General features: G+C 52.4%; 1 protein-coding gene across 6 annotated transcripts in view; it reads right to left on the minus strand.

Moving 5' to 3' along the window:
• AKAP1 (A-kinase anchoring protein 1) overlaps positions 1-16554 on the minus strand; it is a 31598-nt gene extending 15044 nt beyond the window's left edge. For 2 of the 6 annotated variants that reach the window (XR_008425078.1, XM_024572870.2), the window contains exon 1: positions 16073-16208. The gene's annotated coding sequence lies outside the window, so the exon portion shown is untranslated. Of the gene's footprint in view, positions 1-4077; positions 9049-12030; positions 12183-14721; positions 16011-16072; positions 16209-16306 lie in introns of those variants that run through there. The other 4 variants (XM_053910491.2, XM_045182221.3, XM_024572871.4 and 1 more) reach the window with 4 other exon arrangements.
• Between the last annotated feature and the right edge of the window lie 672 nt (positions 16555-17226).

The raw sequence follows: 17226 nt of genomic DNA on the forward strand, positions 1-17226 counted from the left end.
AGGGACCGGGAGATGCTCCAGGACAGGGGACTAGCAAAATACACTTGGAAATGCTTGGAGAATCAAGTCCTGGGACTTCACCAGAGCCTCGACTTTATCCTGTAGACAACAGAGAACCAGCATAGGTCTAAAAGGAATCCACACCCAACTGTTTGCGGCTGATTCTGGGCCCAGGAGAAACAGTCCGTGGAGTGAAAGGAACCTGGAGACCTGGTCAGTTAGAATCAGGAAGGGCGGAATGATAAAGGCCTGCAATAAGGCAGTAGAAATGTAATGGGGAGAGAAACTCGGTTTCTTCATCTGTAAGCTGAAGCACATACTGGATGACGGTATAAGGGTTAGTTGAGCTATGCAGTTTAGTGCTTTGCAGAGCAGGGTTAGCTCTCATTAGAAGGACGTGACTTACTCCAGAATGCTTGTGTTCAGTGTCTCCCATGCCAGCAAACTGTTCCACAGGCAGAAATTTTGTCTTAAACCCCCAAATCCTCCACATGGTAAACTATACCCTAATTTGGGTTTGTGCTTCGCTGTAAATGCCTTTTCCAACTCTTACTGGTTTTGCCTACTTCTCTAAATGTTTTCTGGCAAAAGCAGAGCATACAACTCCCCAAGTGAGCCTGGTGGTCAGCCGAGGCTGCAAACACTGCTCCGGGACTCTGCTTGTCAAGCCCAGTCTACTGACCGGAAGCACCGAGCGTAACCTGGGAACCTGCGAGAAATACAGCACCTCAGTCCCACCCCAGACCCACTGCACTCCAACAAGACTCCCAGGGGATTCACGGGCACGTCTGTGAAAGCACAAGGGAAAGTGCTTCTTTAGGGGATGCGTGGGGAGGAGGTCATCTCCAGAAGGTCCCTCATCTTTAAAGATAACCCTTCTTCCTGCTCTTGTCTGCAGGTGAAGCAATGGGATCGGAAAATACAAAGCAGAACTGAGCAGTAGCCAGGGTTCAGAAGACACTGTATTAATCCCTGCGAGTGGAAGGCTTCAATGATGCTGCCGCCTTACGGCTTTAGATTCAAATGAGGAACCTCACCAAACACCTTCTCTCCCGCTACCTGGTTTGGAACATATTACCATCTTGAAGGTTTAAGGACTCCAGGTCAGCCCTGACCAGTTGGTTCCCACAAAGCGCAAGGTCGCTGGTTTGATTCCCAGTATGGGTGGCAGGTTCAGTCCCTGGATGGGGTGCATATGAGAGGCCACCCATCGGTGTTTCTCTCTCCCTTCCTCACTTCCTCCCTACCCCCCCTCTAAAATAAAAAAGAACTCAAAGTTAGACAGCCAAGGGAAAGGAACTCAAGTTTTACTCCACTTTAAGTCCGGAATCCATGAATTAATGTTAGGTCTGCAGGGATAAGGCATAATGTGGGCCTAGGAAAGGGAAAGTTTCTACTGCTCTTAAAACGTTATGACCGTACCCAATGACCCTAAAATCGCACACCTGGAATCTTTTCTTTAAAGGCAAAGAAGGAGGGAGGCAGGGAGGGGGAGAGAGAGGGGAAGAAACTCCGCAGAGGTAGAAGTCTACATAAGAACGCTCACTGGGATGGCACTTGAAGCAAAACTCAGAGGCATCACGCTGAACAGACCGCAGAACCATGGACACACCGGCGCTAGAGGCAGGCTGCTCTCCCGCTGCTGACGTGGACAGCTGCTGTGCTGCACAGTGACAGCTGCAGGACGCCGCATGCACGTACCGTCTGCGTCCACGTGGCCCCACAGTCAAACTGGGATCTTATCGAAATGGACAGTCTTCCTCCTTCCCTTTGGGAAGAGAGACTTTTTTATAGTTTCCCTCTCAGTGGTTCTCCAACTTGGCCGTACACTGTGCACCGCCTGGGACGCTTTGAAAAGCCCACGGCTCCCAGACCAATGACACCCGAGTCTCCTGAGGGCGAGACCCAGGCACCAGGTTTGTTCACCGCGGCAACGCCACGGGCAGTCAGGCTGGAGAGTCGCTGCTCTGTAACTACGTGAACACCCCCCAAAAGGGGTAGATTGTGGGATATTTGCTTTGTGTTCAATGTCTTTTACATGAAAGTAAATAAAATGTGAGAAGGAAAAGAAGCTACAGGGGAAGGGTACTCTCAGGATGAGACAGTATACGGCAGACACAGCCTTTTGTCAGGAAATTCAGTCCTACCCAACAGGTCACATGCAACAGGAAGTAGGGCTGCCGCCTGAACCCTGGTTTCCTTCTTGCCATAAATTTAGATTTTGATTCCTTATTGACTAGACAATCGTATTTCAGCAGGGTGTATAGTTGTGATTCCCACAGTATTCTAGCAATTCTCTGACCACAGGAAAAAGATGAAATGGAATAGGGTAGAGAAAGAGAAAAAGAATCCCGTACCTTAACAAACCATAGGGGGCAGTCTCCCATTGTACATACCAAGGGCCCAAGGCCTCAAACACAAATTGGGGTGTGTGTGTGTGTAAGGGGGGAATTGCTCTCCAAGACACAAACTGCCTCTCAAAACACTGGGAACTGCCCCTCTTCACTCTGGAACTAAAAGTTGATCCAAGGGTCCAGCACTAGAGGCAGCAGAAACTGGCCCTGAGGCAGAGGCCCAGCACTCATGCATTTCGGTCTGGCTCTGGGCCTGCACCCCAGGAGAGCCATGCCACACCCTAGACCCTGGCCCGCCATGTCACCGGCCTCCACCCACTCCACCTGTTCTGCTCCCAGTCCTAGTTCACTTGGAACACTACACGTGCTCCCGGCCTGCCTCTATATAGCTCTCAGGGACACCGCTACCACTCACTCACCCACCCAGCCCGCCCAGTCCAGCTTGTTCCCAGAGGCTGAGGCTCTTAGCCCCCAGACCCGCCACCTACAGCCCCCTGCAGACAGGCTGCTGTAGCTGCTCTGCTAATCACAGCTTATGAAACTTTGTGCACCACTTCCTCGCCAGATGCCCCTGTCGTCATGCCAGGAGGGCCTCCCAGAAGGCGTTCAATACTGCTACGCTGACACCATGTCACCCAACCCACAGAATCCTGACTATGTCCCACCTGGGCCCCCAGTGCCTACAGCTCATACGCTGGCCTACAGCTGAGGGACCCCATGCTGAGGGACCAGAGCCAGTGGCCACTGCTCCTCCAGGCAAAGCCCTCCTCTCCACACTGTCTCTAGGGACAGAACCTGCCCTGGGTGGGAACCAAAGGGCTCCTGGCCCTTGAGATAAGAGGTAAGAGGTCCAAAGACCGGAGGGGCTGGAACAATTTATTTTTTCCTTGCCACCAGGGGCTTAATGATTAGATATGAACTACCTCCACCAAAAACAGAGCCAGGAGCCCCTGGAATCAGAGGCCATCCACCCACAGCGGATCTGAGAACCTAGCTGGGCTTCACTGAGAGCACCTCACAGGCAGCTCCGGGTGACTGAAGCCCCACTTCCCACCAGTCAAGTAACGTCCCTCACTTCCTTAGCCCTCCAGTCCGACCCGGGACGACCTCACCTCCGTTAAACAGACTTTCTGTGAACAGGTAAGGAGCCATTGCCCTGCTTTATGTGGACACACAGGCCGGACTGGTGGTGGAGAATGTTCCCATTTCTCCTGAGTTCTCAGGGCCGCCTTTACAAGGCCCTCCACTGCCTTCCTTCCTCAAACAGACTCTTGAGTTGCTCTCTCTGCCCTTTTTTTTTTCCTTTAACCTGAACCTCTCAAAATATAAGTGGCATTTAACAGTGTGGGTCTAAAAGCCTTCTCACTCACAAGCTAACTGAAGGTGGCCTCCCCCCACCCCCACTCCTGAGGCCCAGGCCACACAGGCAGGCCCGCCTCCCATCAGGGAAAAGGACGCAGAGCCCTGGCTTACAGTTGGTGGGGAGGAGACTTGGCTATTCTGAATCTGCTGGAATGAAATAGCCGCCTGCTTATTTTTAGCAGGTCCATTTACCCACAAATAGATGCACGCTGGCCGGCTGCCCAGTGGTCACACAGAGCTGAGGGCAGGCACATGTCTCGGTCCCACAAGACCGTGGTGCCCACCTGCTCACTCTGGGTTCTCAGAGGAAAGGGTCCCTTCTCTCTCCCACAGGAAGCTGCAGTCTCTCAGAACAGCGTACCTCTGGAGAAGTGATCACTTCACTGCCAACCCCGATGACCGGCCGGGTCGCCGCAATCCCAGGCCTTCTGCTAAACAAGAAAACACATCTCTGGGAAATGAGACAAAGAGTGTCGGTCCCAGTGACTCAGCCTATTGGGCTGCAGTTATTGTGGAAAAAGAGCTGTGTGTAACTCAATGATGGGAAAATCCATCATAAAAACACGAACGTAGGTGCCAAGAGCCTCACAAGTCCAGTCTGGGCTCGGGCCTGGTCTATGAAGCCACACCCACTCTGTGTTCTGGACGTTTATACAGGGGTGGGCAAAAGTAGGTTCATAGTTGTTCATGTGGACACCAAGTTGTTCAAAAGGCACCAAGAGTGCCTTTTGGTTTGTATGGATGCACTAAGTCAATTCCTCGTCGGGTTGAGGATACGCACATACATTCCAACGTGTTTAAGTTTCGGCGAGAAAGCGCTTCTGTCCCCCGGAAGCTCACAGTCCGGAAGAGGCAGTGTGCGTCTCATTTTCACCCACACACCGGCCCCAAGCTAAGCCCAGTTTCAGAAAGAAGCAAAGAGACCTCAAGGAGGCCTGCCTCAGAAACAGCCAGAATCAGCGCAGGTCGCATGGTGTGTTAATGACATCAGTTAAGGTTCTAAACCCAGTGTATCTCTGGGGTGGCAGGGAGCAGGCAGGCAGGCCCAGGAGAGAGAACAGGTCCTGGGAGCAGGGCTGAGGGCCGGCTGGGGCCAGACGAACAGAGTCTGACCTTCACTGTCCAGCAGCGGGAAGCCGTGACATGGCCAAATCAGGGCAGGTCACAAGAGGCAAAGTCCTGGCTGATGCCCAGGTGGCGAATGAGTTCCAATATGGGAAGCCACTTAGCCACAGAGGCTACTGAGCACTGGAAATGTGGCCAGTGTGACTGAGGAACTGAATTTTAAATTATATTTAATGTTAATTTAATTTAAATAACCACATACATACAGCTGGTAGCTACCTAGTGGGCAGCACAGTTCCGGAGGGTGTTCCAAGAAGACGTGAAGGAAACTGGACAAATGCCGAGATGGCCGGTGCCCCCCTCGCTGGGCAGTGTCCGGTCCTGCCCCTGAGCGCAGGGGATGATGGCGGGCCGGGCCACTCACCCTCAGCAGCATGGCCGGGGCCCAGGACTCAGAGCGCGGGAGCCATGCCTCGGGTGTGCTGTTTCAGCCCAGGCCTGGTGTTCACAGGTCTGTCACCTTCATTCTTAGGGTGCCTGACTCAGCTGCGATTCATGCTGGCACCCTAAAGATTCCAAATTAGCTCACAGTGGGACTGTGAGGTCCTGCTGCCCAGGGCTGTCTCCCACACCCTCCATTGTGATGGCCCCACAGAGCAGCCACGCCCGCCAAACCCCTGCTTCTGGACCACAGAACCCTTCACGGCCTGCTCTCCTGGAGACTGCAGGCTTCCCCCAGTGATGTCCGCGTGGGCGTGACCGCTCAATGAAGCCTCGTCCAGCCAAGACGGAAACCCCGGGCCGCTACCACGAGCTCCAGGTAAGCAAAGTCAGAAGTGCAGAATCCCCTCTCTGGACACGGTCTCAAATTAAAAGCTCTTCTTCCTCCAGTTCAATTAAAAATTAAACTCTCAGTTTGGAAAAGTTGGGAAAGGAGGAAACCACACGGGTGTGAACTACCCGGCCTCCTTCCTTCTCCACTGACCATTCATGACAGGTCCAGTCTCATCAGGCTTAAAGTGCTAGAGGGGAAAAGCCAGCACCTCCCACAAAGGTCTCCCCATTGCTCCACTCGGGGGGTAGGCATGAGGCCTAAAATTGTTTAATGGCTGTGGCGACAAAGCGGGTGCCAGCGCAGTGTTCCTGGGTACACGCAGTCCCTGCCCAGGAGCACAGAGCGCTCCACAAGACTGCCCGGAAGGTATGGAGCTATGATCGGACGAGCTTATTTAGAAGGTAATAAAGATGAGACGTGCCTTCAAAAGGCATCGGGAGGATGTTGGTGTGAGGCAAAGACCCTTTCCAGATCGGGACAAAGCAAAGAGGGAGGCACTGGTTTTCCAAATGGCAAACGGTGTATTATTACCAAGGCAGAAATCACATAAAGGCATAAAGTAATTTCCATTAAGTTATATATAACTACAGGGTAAACGCACAGTAGGACAAGAAATGAATCACACAAACGCACTACTCTTGAGGCACTTTGAAGTCCTTTTGGGGCAAAAAACATGAACAACTTCTTCTCTGGTGGGCCTATTACTGCCACCCTCTGCCACCGAGTAACCAACAAGTTTGGTCCACGAGTCAAGGGCGCTGGGTAGGACGGGGGACAAACAGGAACCAGGCTGCCAGTTTCTCCAGACCAGAACGTCGTAAGGTCCTGGGGTGGGAGAGGAGAGGACAGCACTGTGGGAGCCTGGGGAGGTTGGGTTGCCCCATTCAGTGTGCAGACTTTCATTCAGTACCCGTCTCACCACCATCTGGTGCCCAAATCCAGACCCCTTCTCATTTCCACTGCTCCTAAAGCAAAGCCAGATCTGTGGTGAAAGGGTCTGGGGGCCTAGTTGTCAACTTTCCGCCAACCCTTCTGTCTCTAGCCACTCTCCAACCCATACCTTCAAAGGAGTTCGTCCTTGTGCATGAATCAGCTTGCTCCTTACTGGCTGCCCTCCCTTGCACACTTTCTCAGCAAGCTGCCAAAAGAAAGGCTCCACAAAAATAAGGCAGTAAATCAAGAAAGGAGGGGGCACTGATTCAGGAAGCAACACAAGGGAAGGGGAGAAGGAATTAATTCCCAGGATGAAGGGGAAGCAGAGGCAGCGGACGGGGCGCATCCCAGGAGTGACGTGGATCTGCGTGGTAGTGAGAGGAGCTGGACGGCAATGGCTGAGGCCCAGGGGAGAGTCTGAGAACTGATGGGACAGACACAGAAAATGAAACTAAACAAAGTTAATTAGGAGAGGAGCAGGGAGAGGGAGACAAGCATGGAAGTATGGAAGCAGTATTTGTATCATAACAATGCACACTCCCTCTACACTGAGGATGAGGGAGGAAAGTTTAGAAATGAGCCAAGTCCTTCCAGGGTAGAAAAGCCAATGAGGTAACATAAAAAGGAAGAAAAGGTGGGCGGGAGGAAGGAAGGAACGATTCCAACATACAGAGGTAGGGAGGGCGACCAGAAGAACGCAAGCAGCTGCTCCAGAAGAGCACAGGGCAGGCACAAGGCTACTCAGGGCGAGTGGCTGTTCTTCCACACCGTGCGCACACGGTCAAACTCAGAACTTCCCACAAGCAATGCTTTCAGAGAAAATTAATATATTCTGAAGCGTTAAGTAGCAATGGATGCTTTATTACCACACAGCTTTATGTTTAACCACCAAAATAAATATGTATGTCATCTATGCACAAATTTATAATGCTTTATTTTCCCATAACAATTGATGCTAATTTTGCTTCAAAGACCCCCATCCCCCTCCCACCCCCCAACTGCCCTGCTGACAGCAATAATCACAAAGATCACAAAGAGAACATGCTTATTGATAGAACTTTTGGAGCTGGGGCACCTGGCTCCCACCCCTTGGGCCTAGCCACTTCATAAAGATGGAACACCCCACTGCGAGCCAGGTTCTGCTGGATGTGCAGAAGCCCTCAGGAAGTACAGGTGGATGGAGGGGTAGGTAGGGAGTCACAGTTCAGATCTCAAGATACTACAAAGATGCAGGGACCAAACGTAATAAACCCGCAGCCTCTCGACCGCTCAGTTCTCAGAGAACTGAGCCGCAGGCATCCCTTAGACCTGAGGAATCAACTATACTCCAGGGCACCTAGAATGGTGCTGCCTGGGAGAGCTGAGAAACAGCCACTCAGTCCTCTTCCGTGTCCTGTGGTGTAGATGAGGGACCCAGGTAGAGAAAGGCTAGATAAGGAGCGCGTGGGAAAGGGGGTGCTTGAGACAGAATGGTCAGAGAGCACTTCTCCCAAGAGGTGGTGGCAGAGCTGGCACAGTGAGGGGCAGCCGTGCCAAGATCCGAGAGGACAGGAAAAGGAGAGGGGGAGAAAGTTCCAGGCAGGGAGAACACAGGCCGAAGTCCTAAGGCAGAAACAAGCTTGGCTGACTCAAGAGGCAGCAAGAAAGGGAGTTGAAGATGAGGTCGGAGGGCTGCTGCCAGAGAAATCACCCCCCAGCTTCCCTGGGCAGACGCACTGCTGAAGGTCAAGAACCCAGAAGAATAGTTTCTCCACACTTCCTCCAGAGAGGAACACCAACTTGCCCTAATAGCCACGGGGGCTATAGTTTCTAAGCTAATCATCAGAGGCTGATTCCGGAATCTGTTCCAGAAACGAGGGTGCCTCTGTAGCTGGTAGCACGGCCGGTGCATAATGTGTGTGTAAATAGGCCCACTTTGTATCGATACTTCAAGTTCTTAGCAAATGCTTTCGTACAAAGCCCTGGGGTCACACGACTCATTAGCCCTGGTGGGGGGTCGGGCAGTGGATGAGGACAGGGACACGCACACACTCAGCCCCACATAAGCCCTTGCCACTTCCTTGAAATACACTTTGCAAAAACAACCTCACTCTCCAGCCAACATAAACCATAGGCAACAGAGGGCCTTATATGGCTTGAAGCTTTCTTAATCAGAAACAGATAGATGGACTAGAGTTGCCAGCTCCAAGAGCAAAGGAGGAGAAAAAAAAAAAAACAGGGCAGGAGAGGAAAGGATGGCGGTGTGGGGCAGAACTTATTTGTTGGACTCCTTTTCCATATCTCTTCAGCCCGCTTCCCACTGGCTCCCCTGTAAGAACCCCTCCTGAGGCGCACAGCTCTGCCTCCTCTTTCATTTCGGCTGAAGCCACGTTTTCATTTTGGTTGAAGCCAGAGTGCACCAGTACTCCTGTGGCCGGCAGATTCACAGTTTCACAGGGTTTTCAGTGTCCATTTAGTCGCCTGTCCTTAGGGTGGCTGACTTCCCGTGGAAATGGGGTTAGGTGATTTCCTGAGCAGCTGGCTACTGGGGCAGCAATGGCTATCATTCCCCAGGACAGCCGTCCTGGGTTCCAGGGCTCACTGGGCTGCCTCGGTCACATGCCTGCCTGGCCCGGGAGACACGGTTGGGCCCCTGCCACAGACCCAGAATAGAAAAGGCAGCCCCAGGGACCTCTTGAGCAGCTACCTCTCCCCTCCACCAGCACCCCAAGGTAGCTTCTAGTGTCGCTGTCTTCTTCCTCTTCTGATTAGAAAGCAGCAGCAGCTCTGGCCTCAGGACCTGCCCTTTGCACTGAAGCCACATGCACTTGGCCCTTCTCAAGGACGCCACCTGCCAAAAACAGCACGACAGCGCACGCTGGGCTGGGTGGGCTTCACCAAAGTCACAGGACAAAGCAAGGAGGCTTTTCTCAGCAGAGACAGCCCAACGCCCATCAGAGTGAGGGCCTCCTTCCAAGGCAGTTCAGGCAAGTCCCTCCTGCTTTCTCTTTGAAGCGACAGGAAGGAGGAGCAAGAAGATTTACAGAAGACCGAGCTGGCCCTCAGATCTGCTGTCCCGGCCAAGGTTGGGAGAGAAGGGGTGGGAGTGGCAATGCAGTGTGTGGCCGAGGGCTGGGTTTGAGCAAACCCTGCTGCCTCCACCGGCAGGCAACCCTGCAGAGGGCCAGGGGATGGTCTCGTGACCTCCATGTGAGGTCTGACAGGCCACATTATTATTAGCCAGGGAATGAGTGCCTTCAAGGTTGCCTTCTCGACGAGGCCACTGAGCTAAACCAAAGTCTTCGGAGCAGTTTCCCAGGGCCTCCGGCACAGCTACAGTCTGCAAGGCTTTCTTAGTCACAGCCATTGTTGGTGCAGCTCAAACGCACCGGCTGCTTGCATAATTCTGATGGCGAAATAGGGCTTTGGAAGGACAAGAGCCTTAAGGAGTAGGATCCTGAACTTCAGTTTCCTGTCAGATGAAAATGTCCTGTAAAATGGAATACAAACACCTCTATCACAGAGCTGAAATGTGGCTGAAATGACTCAAAACCTAACAGTCTGACTCAGCTGGTGAGATAAATGATTTTTGATCTTTTAAAAACCCAGTTTTGTTTTCTGCACGAGGCTGGAGCATTGATCGGGCAGCAAGTGAGGAACATCTCTAAGGCCTGGAGCCACAGACACAGGGCCCTGATACAGGCCCAAAGCCAGCCCAGCCCTGCAGCCTGGGGTCAGCCCAGCTTCCTCAGGGCCTCAGTGTCCCCCCACACAAAGTCAAAACACCTGACCTCACAGGGCTGAGAGAGAATAAAAAGGGAACAGTTTAGAAAGAAACCTCCTAAGATACCAGGTATATAGTAAGTGCTTAATAAGTGTCTATTGTGCAACATAGGGTTTCTGGCTCCAAGGGAAGAGATCTCTCACGGTATGCCAAAGGTCAGCCTAGCAGGGTTCAAACTAAGCACGCCCAAGACTAGAGGAGGGGGTGTCCGGAAATGAAGCCCGCTCTCCAGAGCTGCCTCCCTGCAATGCCTCAGGCCTCCCCCTGTGGTGCAACTCTCTGGGTGCCCTGTGGTCTGTAAGACAGGCCTCCCAACACTGAGGTGGAGTGGGGGTGGGATCAACATGGTATCTGTCTCCAAGGATCTGTGAGCTGTGTAGCAGAGGGCCCACTGCGGGACCCTGTGGGAAGTGTTCAGGTGGGGGAGGGACGAATAGGTCAGCTGACACCTGAAAACCAAGGCCGGTGAGCACAGCCCTTGGGGAACCAGCAAGGACCTTTATGATAACAAACAGGGGCCCAGCGTCTGGCTCTTCGCTTCAGGGTCCTGTTCCCACACCCCTCACTGCACTCCTCACACTGGTTCGTAACTGACCACTGCCCTCCAAACTGGCAGACTGCAACCTGCTTCTTAATATGCCATGGAGGGAGCTGATAAATAATTTGTCACCAAGGCCGTGGGTTTTTTTAATGTTTTATCTATTTTTATTTTTTATCCTCACCAGAGGACGTGCCCGTTGATATTTAGAGAGAGGGGAGGGGAGGGGAGAGGGAGAGGGAGAGAAACAGCGATGTGAAAGAGAAACACCAATTGGCTGGAAGTGGCCCACAACCTAGGCATTTGCTGTGACCAGGAATCAAACCTGCGACCCTTGGGTTTACGGGACAACACTCCAACCAACTGAGCCACACTGGCCAGGGCTGTCACTAAAGCTGTTTGGTTTATGGCTATGAAAGACGAAGCCAGAGCATGACGCTTTAGCTTTTAGAGCTGGGCAAAGAACTTGGTTCCGACGGAACTTTCCGGGATGATGAAAATGTTCTAGGCCTGCAGTGCTCAGTACTGCAGCCACGGGCCACGTGAGGCCACTGCACACTGGAAATGTGACTAACATCACAAAGAAACTAATTTTTAAATTGCATTTTATGCTTAAAGCTTAAATTTAACTAGTCACACATGAGTAGTTGCTACTCTATAGGCCAAGGAGCTCTAGACCCTCTCCCCTAGAGGGAGAGGGTCTAGAGCTCCTCCCTAAAAATCAATGTAAATGAGAATAGAGAGATTATAAAATATAAAAATATTTAGCACAGTAGCACCTCAGAGCTAAGAGAACTTGAGATGCACGTAAAAACGGCTGATGGGTGTTTTTAAGTCTTTGACTTGCACTGTCCACTGAACCATGCACCCTGGCCCCAAACCCCCCCTTCCCACACACAACCCTGCGGGCAACTCCACCCTTCCAGGATCCCCCAGGCCCTGCAGACTAACGGCTCCCTGAACAGTATCTGAATGCCTTCGTCGTTGACCCGCCCTTGCACCAGCTGGAGAAACTGAGACCCCAGAGTGCCAACAGAACTGCCTAGAAGCACATCCAGGTTTTGCCCTGAAAGCTGTATCAAGCCCTCACCCCCAACCCAGGGCTCTTGCCAGCTAAGCCCAGAGGGGAAGCAAGCCTTATCGGCCTGCAGCACGGTGTACCTTTACTTCCCAAACTCACCTGGGACACTGCTTTGTTCCTAAGTGCGTGGGCCTCGGTGAGGCGGGTTAAGGAAGGCAGCCAGCCAGTATTACCAGATGGGGACAGAATGTTTACCATTGACTATGGCAAACTATCAAACCGGATTGTGGGAACGTCCAAATGGCAGGGACCTGGACAGAACAAACCTTTTATTTTTTTAAACAATTTTATTTATTTACTTTTCAGAAAAAGGGAAAAGGAAGGAGAGAGAGAAACATCAATGTGACAGAGGTACATCGACTGGTTGCCTCTCCCATGTCCCCAAGTGGGGACGTGGGCCGCAACCAGGGCGAGTGCCCTGACTGGGAATCGAACCTGTGACCTTTTGGTTTGCAGGCTGTTGCTCAATCAACTGAGCCAGACCAGCCAGGGACAGAATGACCCTTTTAGTAGGAGGAAAGGGAAGTTAAGGATTAAGACATCTTGAAAGCCACTCATTACTGAAAGTCCTCAGAACGCTAAACGATAACACACTCCTTCACTCCAACAATCTGCCAGAAAGCAACAGAACGATTAGGGGAAAAGCCCATGGATTTGACTACCCCTTGGTTCTTCTCACAAAAGCCCTCCAGAAGACCAAGTTTAATTCCAAACCACACTTGCCAGTTTCTCTGCCTCTCAATTTGTATTTCTATTCGCCACTGATCCAATCCTGAATGACCTCCCAGCTTCTGAGTACAACTGACTCTCAACTGTACTCAGAGGTGTGAGGCTTAAAGAATTAGGGAAGTGTTTGCTCACAACTCACCTAGCACAGTAACTGTCGAGGAAAAGGCATCCTCTAAAGTTTAGTTCCCACATCCTCACCAGTGAGTTACTTCTCCAGCCAGACTCTGTCCTACTCGAAACACTGTCTCTGATAGTTTCCACCACCCAGTTCTAAAATTAGGTACCAGGGTTGGCAGGTTTGCTCAGTGGAGTGCCACATACGATGGGTACTTAATGTTAAGTGACCATAAGGGTAAAACCCGAGTGAGGCATGACACCAGAAAGGGACGTGGAAGAAACAGAACTTGCCCTAAGAAGCAAAGATTAGGATTAAATTACATGCCATGTAGACCAGCAACTCAAACAGTACGACGTGACTTAAATGGGACCAGAAGCCCGTAGGGTTTAGCACCTCCCCGGGGTGGAGGACCCTCGACATGGCAAGCTGAAGGCATTAACTTGAACACACAACTGTTGGCTCCCTCACAACAGGACAACAGGCCAAGCTGCAGAGAAACCCTCTCATCCCAGACTCACCGGGAAAACTAGGGAGGAGTGGCCCAGGGAGAATGCGCTGGGAGGTGCCAGCTCACCAGACACATGGGGTGCCCACTCCTCAGAGCCCTGAAATGAGCACAAGTCATGTTTGCTGCAGGCTACAGCCAGGAGGCTGGCTGGCAGTGTGGGGAAGCCCATTTGTTTTCCTCTTCCTTCCAACCAAGTCTCCAAGCCAGACGCTGGGGGGAGGGTACTTTTAACAAAATTCAAATCACTCAAGTGATTCGAGAGAAAATCAGTCTCAGAGATTCTTTAGGAGGGAGTAAAAATAATGCTTGAGCACCTACCATGCACAATGCCGAGTCTCACAAATATTATTCCAACTTGTCTTTAGGATGAGGACAGGGAACACTGTAAAGGCTAACCCACAAACGACGGTAGGACACAGGTCCAAAGCCCACCGTTAAGCTGGGCTACCAGGTTTAGCAAAACAAATTGCTTTAAAATACTGATGCTCAGCAACCTTATACTGCAGACACATCTACTTGGCACCTGAGCAGGCCACTTGAGCAGGCGACTTACAACACCTTCACTGTCACCCTGCAGTGGCCACGTGTGAATGTATTTCCTAAATGCAGCTGGGACACGGAGCGGATAGTCACACCCAGGGCTCCATCAAGACACAAATCCATTAGACCTGTCTCACTCCCGGGCTTGGGCAGGATCAGTTACCTGCAAATTCTAGGCCATCACCTAACAATACTCAAGACAATAAAGCCTATTTAATCCAGGTCAGCACTGAAGCTTCGGTGATTTGCATACCTGTAGGATCCAGAGGACCTCCTCTGGCCTAGTGACAACTTCCTCTGAGAATATACACAGCAATCACTACCCAGAATCCATAAAGCTAGTTAAATAAAAAGACAAATGCAACACAAGTCAAAAAGCTCCGAAAACATAACATCACACGTTTCTAATGCTCAGAAAGCCTTAAATAAGCAGGTGAACCACTTGAATGCCAAGAGCAGAGGAATCCAATATACGGCCATACCATGCATGCTGCCTCCTCTTCATTTCAAAGATGCTCTGTACCTTTAAGAGCAAAGAGGATGGGTGGGTGGTGCTTGCTAAGAGTCCAAGTTTTGCTTTCTAAATAGGTTTTTTTTTTTTTTTTTTTTTAATGTTGGGAAGAACCTCATTACAAGAGCACGGTAAGGATACTGTTTGCCAGAATTAACAGCCCACTGTGAATGAAGTGTTCGGCAGGAATGGTGACGGTGGGAGGGAGTGGTGGGGCGCGGGGAGAGGGGAGCATAATAGCAAACCAATCAACAGATATGATTGTACCAGGTGTCCAGCAGCCCTGATTTCCTTGCAGAAGAAAAATTTATACACCAAATAGCATGAACTTCAGTAGGTGAAAGACAGCTAGTTTAATCTTATTGTCCTGCCCATGCACCCTACCTGGCTTGAGAAACCTCCACTCACACCTGGAACGAAGTGCACCGGGTTTGCGTTAGCGGCGGCGGAGGGGTGGGAAGGCGACGGCCAGCCTGGGCATCACCGCTGGAGAGGAATATCGCGGAAGGCCCAGAGCTTACACGCAGTCCCGGTCGGTTCTACACCGCCCAACACCAAGAGCTCCTCTCTTCCTCCTGCCTCCCCTGGAAGGGAACCGTACCCAAGGGCAAAAAAGAGTGGAACTGGTGAAAGGCCGCGCCGAGGCGTCCAAGACGACGGCCTCTCCAAGCACATTGAGACCCGAATGCGCGAAACTAGCTTGTCTCTCCAGACTGCCGGTAGGAAGGTATCGAGGTGACAGCGGAGCGCCACATGTGACCTACGCGCCCCGGGGCAAGTCAGCGGGGACACCAAGCAGGACCCGACGGCCGCCGCCCCTCTGGCCACCCTTTAAGGGATTGCAAATACTAATTCTCTGGAGAGACACCAAGCCTTTAACGTCGCGACCCTAACTCGGTTCTAACGGTCCCTCCTCCCAAAACAGGGATCCAATCACAACCGGTCGCCTAGCCCATTCTCCCGGTTCAGCAAACCGAGCCTTTTCCCCGGGTTTGCCACATACAACCCTCAGGAGCTGGGCTACCAGCTCGGGTTTGTCATCGCCGAGCCTGGAAGGGGAGCAACCTAGGACAAGCCAAAGGGGCCCAGAAGTTGGGTGAGGTTCCTGAGTGACCAATTCAACTCTAACCCCTCGGGAGGGAGAAAGGGGTGCCCCGCGGGCCTTGGAGCACCTCCTCGCCCTTCTGAGCACCTGGCCCTGCCCACAACACGCCCCGCCACCGCCTCTCCCGGCTCAGACCGGGTACACACGACCTTTGAAAAGTAAATGCGTGTGGGTTAGGCGACCTTGGGTGGGACGCGCTCAGGTCTGTCTCACGCGAGGGTGTGCGCGCTCTGGAAAAGTTAAGCCGCAAAAGGGTGGCCCGGGAGTCGCGTCCTCGCCCCCCGCCCCCGAGGATAGTGACGCGCGTGGGGGTCACCTCCCGGCTACAGAGCGCCGCCCCAATCACGCACACGCGATCTGTCAGCAGGAGCCGACGGGCAGACAATCCAGACTGGGAAGGTGAGGGGGCGCGCAGGAGACGGAAAGGAGAGGCGGGCCTGTTTGACAGCAGGCGGCGGGCCGGAGCCCCTGCACCCGCACTCGAAGCCTGGAGCCTCTGGCATGCAGGACACATGGAACGCATGTTGCGCTCCGCACCTGCACCCTAGGTTCCCCATCACCCTGACGGCGCCGTACTCAGGCCTCGGCAGGTGGTCCTGGAGCCAGCCGCCTCCAGTGGATCCAACTTACCAGCTCCTTCGCCACTGTCGGGATACAGGGTCCTCGCCCGCCGCCGCCCCCCGACCCCCTCCTCGGCCCCAGAGGCCCGGCCCCAAGGCGGTGCGCTGCGGCCGCTGCCCCACGTGCTCGCCCAGGCCGTTGGAACACAGAGACATTAAATACTGAGTACGCGCAGCGACGTGCCCGCGGCGCAACGCTAGGCCCCGCCCCCCACCCTCCAGCCCTCCCTCTTGCCCCGCTCACCTGCGCGTGCGCGCCGCGAGCCGCTCCTGCCTGTGCTTCTCCCAGCTGCGCCAGAGGGGGCGCGGTCTGGGGCGCTCCCCAAACATCTCGCCGCCGCCCTCTGCAGCCAGGCCTTGCTAGAGCTCTCGCGAGATTATCTGTAATATCGGCGGCTCTCGGGATAAGGGCCTGGCTGGAGCGCTCCGAATCCCGTGGAATTTAGAAGCTCTGTGTCGCAAGCCCAGCCCTGCTTCGAATTACCCTGCAGGAATTACCCTGCTTCGGCTCTGGGCAGTCTAGAGGGGTCAGTTAGATCAGTTGCCTGCCTCTGAGCTGAGACCGCCCTGAAAAAGGCGGAGGAACTGGTGAGGGGCTGGGCTCCCCTTGCTTCCCTGTAACCATCATCATCTTGTAATGCATAATCAGGTATTGCTCAATTGTGTGATGGGAGTACATGGCACCACTCAAATACAACTTTCTTGCCCATTTTCACAACTTTATGATGTCGAAGTGAAACAAACACTTTCCTCTAAATGGGTTTGATTTGGGAAACATTTCCTGCCAAGATATAATCACCGTGAGTCACTGGCTCCTCCAGGAAACTTGGGAATAGATTTCCCCTGACAAGGCACGGGTTCGGCTGGCCAGGCCTGCTCTCAGTCTCAAGACGTAGGGACTTGAATTGAACATTTATTGAGCAAAATATAGAAAAGAGAACTAACCATCACTTGGGGAAAATGCTTTATCTTCACTAATGATTAAATGCAAATTTAAATGACAATGAGGTACCATTTATCTATTGAGTTTTAAGTATAAATATATATATTTATACTTAAATATATATCCATATCCCAATTGCAGGGTGTGATTAGTGCCATGAAGGAAACAGATAGGAAACTGAAATAGAAAAATAACAAGAGACCTATTTTATGTCCTGTGGT

This window comes from Desmodus rotundus, chromosome 9, assembly GCF_022682495.2.
Source record: "Desmodus rotundus isolate HL8 chromosome 9, HLdesRot8A.1, whole genome shotgun sequence".
NCBI classification, from domain to species: Eukaryota; Metazoa; Chordata; class Mammalia; order Chiroptera; family Phyllostomidae; genus Desmodus; species Desmodus rotundus.